We start from the raw sequence: 8,609 nt of genomic DNA, 5'->3' as shown, positions 1-8,609 counted from the left end.
AAGTTTCGAGATATCGATATTTTGGTTGTTGCAGCGATTTCGATTATACGTACACGTTCTCGAAACGTACAGCGTGCGGAATTTTGAGCAAGCTTATGAGAACATTGGTTTTATCGCAATTCGACCGCAAATGATGGCGCGATACTCGGTAGCATTTCATCGTGCTTATGCTCCGTCGCGATGTCCCTCATCATTCGCGCTTTTTCGTCGCAATTTCGCGACGCGTATCGTCAGTGGCTGCCGCACGAATTTCATGTTCAAACTGCGTTATCTAGGCTTCGATCGAACACCTATTTATAGGCGCGCGAAACCGCGAATCGCTCAGTTACAAAAATGTTTCTCGCGCTGTCGCATCCCTCTGATATTTGGGACTTGAGCGCTGAACAGTTGCAATATATATATCGAAAGTCGTACTGTTATGCGCGTGCGGTGAATGTCCATCATGTGTAGAACAAGCTTCCGGATCATATAAAGACGAATTTGGACATTCGAACTTATCGTCGCTGTGTCGAGCATTATAACCAACCGTGGCAACGTACGCACATCTAAGATAAAAGATTGTAGCGTATGTCAGCAGCAGCAACGTCAAACGTAGGTTGCAGTGGAGGTCTGCTCAATCGAGCTATAAATGTGCTTCTTTTTGAGTTACATATTTCCGGCTATCAATTTTGCGGTCCGGGTATTCGGCTGAAGAATCGATTAGGTGAAACGGGCATAAATCCATTGGACGCGGCGTGCCGTGAACACGACATTGCGTATCCTCAGAGCAACGATCTCGCCGACAGACATGTAGCGGTACTCGCCGATAAAGCCTAGGACGCGTCATCATGACGGATTCGACTCTGAGCGAGAAAACTGCAGCTGCAACTATTTGGACAGTGATGAAAGCTAAAACCAAGATCGATATAAGTATGAAAGCGAAGTGCAAGGGCCGTGGTACTGTGCGGACGTGTCTCTATCGCGCTTCGCCAAGTGTGTTCTTTGAGTTTTATTTTTAATTTTGTTCTGTTTTACATATTAATTTAATTTCGCAACATTACGAGTAACATAACGATATATTTTTTGTTAATCCTACTTATTTTGTTAATTATATGGAATTTGATTTTTCAAGTGATCGTGGAGTGATCTCTGCCCCTGCCGACACCTGTTCTGTTCTTTTATTCATTCTTTATCGATTTTGCGTGTTTATTGTGTGCTTTTTCCGGAAAATATTAGTGATATTCAATGGCCTATGTTAGTTGAACGATAGTTATATTAATGAAATGTACTTGGTTTATTCTTCTAATTCATTAATTTCGAAAACGTGGCAACCAAGATGGCGGTTTTTCTAATGCCGTCCGCGATAAAGACAATATGGCTAAACGACAAGATAGACAGTAATATATTCTGGGACGATATGCTGTGATCTAGTGTTTTTACATTATGGCGGTGGTTTTTCCTACAATTAAATATGGCATGAAATAGCTATATGGCGGAGAGTGCTATAGTGTGATGCATTGGATGGCTGCTCTGTTTTATTCTGAAGTCCGTCTATCCGGAATGTGTTAGCTGCATGGATTGCCTGAACCGTGATTTTTTATTTATTTTATTTTTTCGGAACAGTATGTTTCTTGTGTGTACGTGTGTCTTAAATGCAGATATGTGTGGTGCAAGGATTATTCACGCGAGTGTGTCTCTGAGCGATTGGCATACATTTGATGATGCGGTTATTGGAATATGTTTCGGATTGTATTTACAGCAATTACAATGTTAATTAATGTTATCGCTTGCATCGCATATATTTTGTTTATGTTCTGTGTTCTTTGTTTCTGCAGTGATAGGTTAATGAAAATATATATATGCTTCTTATTATAAGATGATATCGATATTACTTTTTGTTTTTGCTTATTAAAATCTCTTATTAAATACCTTTTTTATTATACTATTTTTGACATAATTATTACATAGTATTCAATTAATATTTTATATATGCTTTAATAATACTTCAGCTTATAAGTTATGTTGACAGTTGGATATACTGTGTTGCATAGAAATTCCGCTGCAGATTTTGTATATTGTTTATTCAGTATAGTGAATTTTATAATATTAATTCTCGAATATTAATTCAGTATTCTCTGTCATGAGTCATTTCATATAAAAACTAAATAATGATTATAACTGATAGGATGATTTTGATACGTTGAATAATAATTTTGAGTAAAGCCTATTCGATTTAGATATATCATGTTCTTGAAATAATTGCATTGTAAGTAATGAACGATTATTGAGTACTAATAGTTAAATGAATTATTATGTCACATTGTGCTAGTTATGTACTGGCCATATTATAGTATAAATTGTACAATTTTTGATCACAAGAAAGGGTATATGCTAATGAAATATTACATGGTATTCAAATAATATTTTATATATGCTTTAATAATACTTCAGCTTATAAGTTATGTTGACAGTTGGATATACTGTGTTGCATAGAAATTCCGCTGCAGATTTTGTATATTGTTTATTCAGTATAGTGAATTTTATAATATTAATTCTCGAATATTAATTCAGTATTCTCTGTCATGAGTCATTTCATATAAAAACTAAATAATGATTATAACTGATAGGATGATTTTGATACGTTGAATAATAATTTTGAGTAAAGCCTATTCGATTTAGATATATCATGTTCTTGAAATAATTGCATTGTAAGTAATGAACGATTATTGAGTACTAATAGTTAAATGAATTATTATGTCACATTGTGCTAGTTATGTACTGGCCATATTATAGTATAAATTGTACAATTTTTGATCACAAGAAAGGGTATATGCTAATGAAATATTACATGGTATTCAAATAATATTTTATATATGCTTTAATAATACTTCAGCTTATAAGTTATGTTGACAGTTGGATATACTGTGTTGCATAGAAATTCCGCTGCAGATTTTGTATATTGTTTATTCAGTATAGTGAATTTTATAATATTAATTCTCAAATATTAATTCAGTATTCTCTATCATGAGTTATTTCATATGAGAATTAAATAATGACTATAGCTGATAAGATGATTTTATACATTGAATAATAATTTTGAGTAAAGCCTATTTGATTTGGATATATTATGTTTTTGAAATAATTGTATTGTAAGTAATGAGCGATTATTGAGTACTAATATTTAAATGAGTCATTATGTCACAACGTGTTAGTTTATGTGCTAGCCATAGCATAGTATAAATTGTACAATTTTTGATCACAAGAGAAGGCATATGCTAATGAAATACAGGTAGCACCATCTAGAAGTATCCATGTAAATCGATTCCTCGAACATGATATGAATCTGTTCGTAGTAATGATGACACTACACCAAGTACGTCCTCTAGGATATTAATTAAGATATTAATTAAGATATTAATAATATTAAGATATTAATAAGATATTAATTATGAGTCTGTTCGGTTTGATCACTCTGAGTGCAGATCGGTACACCTTTCCTGGGGTATCGTGCTGGGATGTGTTATACCGGAATCAATATCCATATTGTGGACAAGTTAATATTTAAAAATTTTTTGCTATATAATTGGTAGCTCTGATTCACTTGATCGCGCATTTATGTATTGCGGATTATATATGAAAGTTACCTTCGAACTATAATTTAATTTCTGATTTAAGTCATTCGACTTAGTCTTTCTACTTTGACCTGCAATACTTCTCTATATCCATTCATGTGTAATGTTCTGTTTGTATCTTTGTTACTTTACATTGCAACTCGTCTTTTTCGATGGGTTATGTAGCACTGATTCATTCAATACTTAATATTTATTTTAGTTTATTACGTTTTATTTACCTTAATTATGAAATAGTTGACTTTAATTACGCTCTCTCAAGAATCAGCTTGGAGATTGGACTTTAAAGTCATAATTTTGATTGATCTATTATGAGAAAGTGTTTATCACTAGATATTTGTGATTTTATATGAGTGAGACATCTTGACTTCTATGTGTGACGCCCTTGCCTCCTGCCGCTGCTCCGCCGCCTCGCGCGCTCGCCGCCGAACGCCACCGTCCGAGGAAGCAGATGCTGATGCCACGACTAGAGTGGTAACTTCCGCTTTCTTTCTCGTCGGCCATTACCACGCGCATTGTGTCGAGCGACCTTTTTGTGATAATCATCGGACTCGCAGCAGCCACACGTCTGCTAGAGAGAAGGAGAGAGACTCCGGCATCAACATCGTCAACGTGTCACTGTGTCGTGACTGATACGTGACCGTGCAGTGAAGTGTCGTGTACGCGTCTGTGTAGTGTCGCAAGTTCCGTCTCGCCGGCTCCGTGCGACCACGTGCGGCGCGCCGCACCTGTTGCGCCGGGTGCCCTCTGCCTTTCTCACACTCTGTGCGCCTCCACCTCTCTCGCTTGCGCGCAAGATGCGTGCGCTCGCTCTCTCTCTCTCGTTCGCGCGTGACCAGTTGCCATCTCGCTCTCTTTCTCGCGTGTGACGTCTCTCTCTCTCTCTCTCTCTCTCTCTCTCTCTCTCTCTCTTTCTCGCTCGCCTTGCGTCACTCCTCCTCTCGCTCGTGAGTGACGTCTCTGCACGCGTTTTTCCGCATGCGTCTCATCTGCGTTTTGCGTTTTATTCGCATCGTTTGGTTCTGTCGTTTTTATTCGCGCTTGTGATTGTGCCGTCATCAATTTCTGCATGCGCTCCATTTTATCCGCGCCCGCGTTCCGTTTCGCTAGCGTCTGTGTGTTGTTTTCCGTCTGTATCGCGCCTCGTTCTGATCCGCGTTTTTCCGAGCGTCCCGCGTGCACGCGCAGTGTGTGTTTCAAGCGCTCCGCTTTTCTCTTACGAGCGATACATTTCAAGTGCGTTCTTTCCCTCCTTATTCTTTGTGATTTCTCGTTTCTAGCGTTTCAGTTCTCGAACGTTTCTCCGTGTCCGCGGTGCCCTTGCTGGCATTGTACGCTTCGTGAAAATAATATTGTCACGCGCTGTTCTCGTGTTCGCGATGCCCTTGCTGGCATTGTACGTCTTCGATCTCTTTATTCTGTGATATTAGTTTTTAATCGTTGTAAATATCGCGCCTTTGTTCTGTTAACCCTGTGACTTTGATACGTTCTAGAATTAGCGATTGTGTTCAAGAATAAACGTGGCCGAATCAGAACTTCGCGAGACGTTGCTGGCGACGGTCGGACAACAAAATTGTGGCGTGAACTCAGTTATCCTGCCTACTCCTGCCTATCTTTCAGAGACTCGAGCCTGCCTTCTTCGGTAAGGCAGTTCCAGCGTAGCCATCATTGGCAGAGCAATTATTCGCTACACATACTTATAGCTATAATTGAATGTTTGTTATGTTCCTATTTAGTATTTTGATCATTTATCTGTGGATCTTCTTTGTGCATCGATAGTAAATGATACGGTTACACGTTTCGCATCTAATTATTTCCTATTGTGATTTACGCACGGGAGCGAGGCGTGACAACGTGGACATTTCTTCGCGCAACGATGTCTCCTATCGTTTCGAAAGCTCGTGTTGCACGCTTCGCAGTAACCGCCACGCGAACCGGTTGCAGCTCTTAAATTTAATATAGGGTTATAATCCCACGATCGACGCGAATCCTCGTGATACATTATATTTATTGTATACAAAGGTTCGCCTCCGAAGTAGGCGAGTAATGCACGACCGTCGTATCTCAGTTTTTCACTTCGACCAAAACTATAATATTAAAATTATAAATTATTATAGCGATATTTTCCGCGGTGAGAAACCGTTGAAAACGTTCGATTTCATTCAGAAAATAATTTTAAACTAGCCAATGAGTTGTCTGGCATGCAATTGAATGACGACCATACACTTGTGTCTTTCGATGCGATCTCTTTGTTCACCAATGTTCTTATTGACCTATCAATCGACAATATTGCAAAACGCTGGGGAGACATCTCGAAGAATTGTGACATCCCTAGGGACGAAATTTTAAATGCAGTCTCGTTTGTCCTAAATTCTATCTTTTTTACGTTTGACAATGTAATCTACAAGCAAACCTTTGGAACACCCATGGGTTCCCCATTGTCTCCGATCATAGTCGATTTAGTATTAAGAGATTTGGAGGAGAGCGTGCTTGAAGATGTCAGGGCGCATTTGCCTTTTTTTTATAGATATGTTGATGACATTGCAATGGCCATTCCTTCCCGATTGATTGATGAGATGCTTGGAAGGTTCAACTCGTACCACCCTAGATTGTAATTCACTGCTGGGGGAGGGAGAAGCGAGTTGAATTTTCTCAACTTGACCTTAAAGATTATTAATAAGAATATTGAGATTGATTGGTTTCATAAACCCACATTCTCGAGAAGGTACCTCAATTTTCATTCCCAGCACCCTCTCACCCAAAAAAGAGGCACTATTGCTGAACTCGTCGATAGAGTTCTTATTGTCCCACCCGAAACCCCACCAAAAAAACTTGAATTTAGTGATTAAGACTCTGTTATTGAATGATTAGCTTTATCTTTGATAACATTCTCTCAGCTTGATATACATCCTCTCAGCTTTATCTTTGATAATATTCGAGATTAAAAATGTATTCAGGCAAGAAAATAAATCAAGAATGTCGAATGCAACAGCGCAATCACATGGAACAAAATGGTTTACTTTACCTTTGTTCCGGAAATTGCGATTAAATTCAAAAAAATTGTCGATGATTTTAATGCAAAATCCGCGTACTTTAGTATGAACAAGCTAAGAGGCATGATCAGGGTTCATAAGGACGCTCTACCAGCATATTCCAAAAGGAATGTAGTGTACAAGATCTGCTGATGCGGCAATTGTGATGCGTGCTATGTCGGACAAACAATGAGACAATTAAAAACGAAACTGCATGAACACCAGAGTCATATACGTAGGAACACGACCACACATTCAGTTACTGAACATAGATTAGATTGCGATTATGAATTTGACTGGAACGGTGTGAAAGTATTAGACTGTGACGTAAGTTGCAAAAATGACTAATCTCAGAGATGCTTTTTATTAAGAGACAGAATAATAGTTTGAATTCACAGTCGGATACTGAATTCTTACACCACGCATACATTTCGGTCTTGAGCAGGCTGTAACCTCAGCTTTGTTTTGATGACAAGCTGTTGACTTGTTGAATCACCGCGTTCAGTCACTGCCTTGAACTCGAGGCATGCGGACGCGTTGTTGGTGTGCTGCTGCACGAACCGTGCATTTCTGTGCGTGCTCTATTCGATATGTGTGAGCCGTGTCCATCCGATAATCGACAACCCTTAAAGACTACTCTATCTCTTTAAGAATGATAATCATAATTCAATGGGTCAACGAAATCAATTAGTGAGCACGTCGGATGAACACGGCATCTTATCCTTATTTTTATATTTTTATTTAATTTTCATTTTTGTATACACTGAGGATGACTCAAACTAGAGTCGAAACTTATGTCATATTTTTCAATTTGTAATAAGGAATATAAATTGCGCACTGCAAACAGCGCTGATTCTTATTTGCCCTTCTATTATTTCATATTTAATTATAAATTTATCGGAAAGAATAAATTATTTTAAAATTTAAAATAAATAATATTAAATTTACCTTCCTAATTTTCTGGAGAATAGTCCGCCCGTGTTTCGCATTGATGGAAAACCTCGATCTTTTCTTCTGAAAGCTCATCGCACATTTGCTTGAAGGCTCTTCTCCTGTTTTTATTTTCTTCAACTTCGTCATCGGCTTCTTCATCGTCATCGTCATCTTCTTCTCCTTCTCCATCTTCTTGTCTTTCTTCATCAACTTCTTCTTCTCCTTCATCTATATCTTCTTCTTGTTCTTTTTCATTTTCCCCTTCATTTTCTTCTTCCTCATATTCGGATTTATCCAAATCGTTTGCTTGTACTAAAAAAGAAACATCGTTGTTATTATTATTATCTTTTTTCAAGAATTAGCTAATATTTAGTTTTATAACTTTTATTATTTTAAATAATTATTCACGCGGTGTGTAAATTTCGGTGTCGGCTTCGCTCACAGCCATCTCCTCATCATCGATATTTTCTTCCGCATTTGAAACAAAATTAAGCTTTTATTAATTGAATTCGATATTCAGTGTATATACAGTGAACTAATTTTAAAAGCAATATTTGCTATTTTCTTACCTGAAACTAGATCAACCAATGGGATACCCTTCTTCTCAGGCTGCGCGTCTATCCGCATTCGCACTCGTCCTAAAAATTCGATATTTTAATTTAAAAATCTGAAAATTTAGAAATCTAGATTTTTTTAATTATATTAATTTTCTATTATTTTACTCACGCTCGTTTACTCCTTCCGCCTCGTCTTCGGCGGGGCGTCTCAATCCCCGTGGTTGGTACGGATGTACAACCGTGATATTATCTCTCGTTTAAAAAATTTAAATTAGAATTTTTTATACTTACATTCTAATTTCAATTACCTTAAAAATAAATATTTATCTCCTCCGTTGTAAAAAAAGTGATATGTCCGCCAGTATCATCCTTCTCCACACCGCGCCAATTATATATTCTTTTACAATATTTAAAAGTCTTTTGTCCTCGAAATGCCCTAATCTGAACATAATGCTCAATAGGGTTTTCGAGCATTCCGG

Source organism: Pogonomyrmex barbatus, unplaced genomic scaffold, assembly GCF_055798465.1.
Source record: "Pogonomyrmex barbatus isolate J1 unplaced genomic scaffold, ASM5579846v1 scaffold1, whole genome shotgun sequence".
Lineage (NCBI taxonomy): Eukaryota > Metazoa > Arthropoda > Insecta > Hymenoptera > Formicidae > Pogonomyrmex > Pogonomyrmex barbatus.
The sequence above is the reverse complement of the archived record's forward strand: the minus strand, read 5'-3'. Positions refer to the sequence as shown.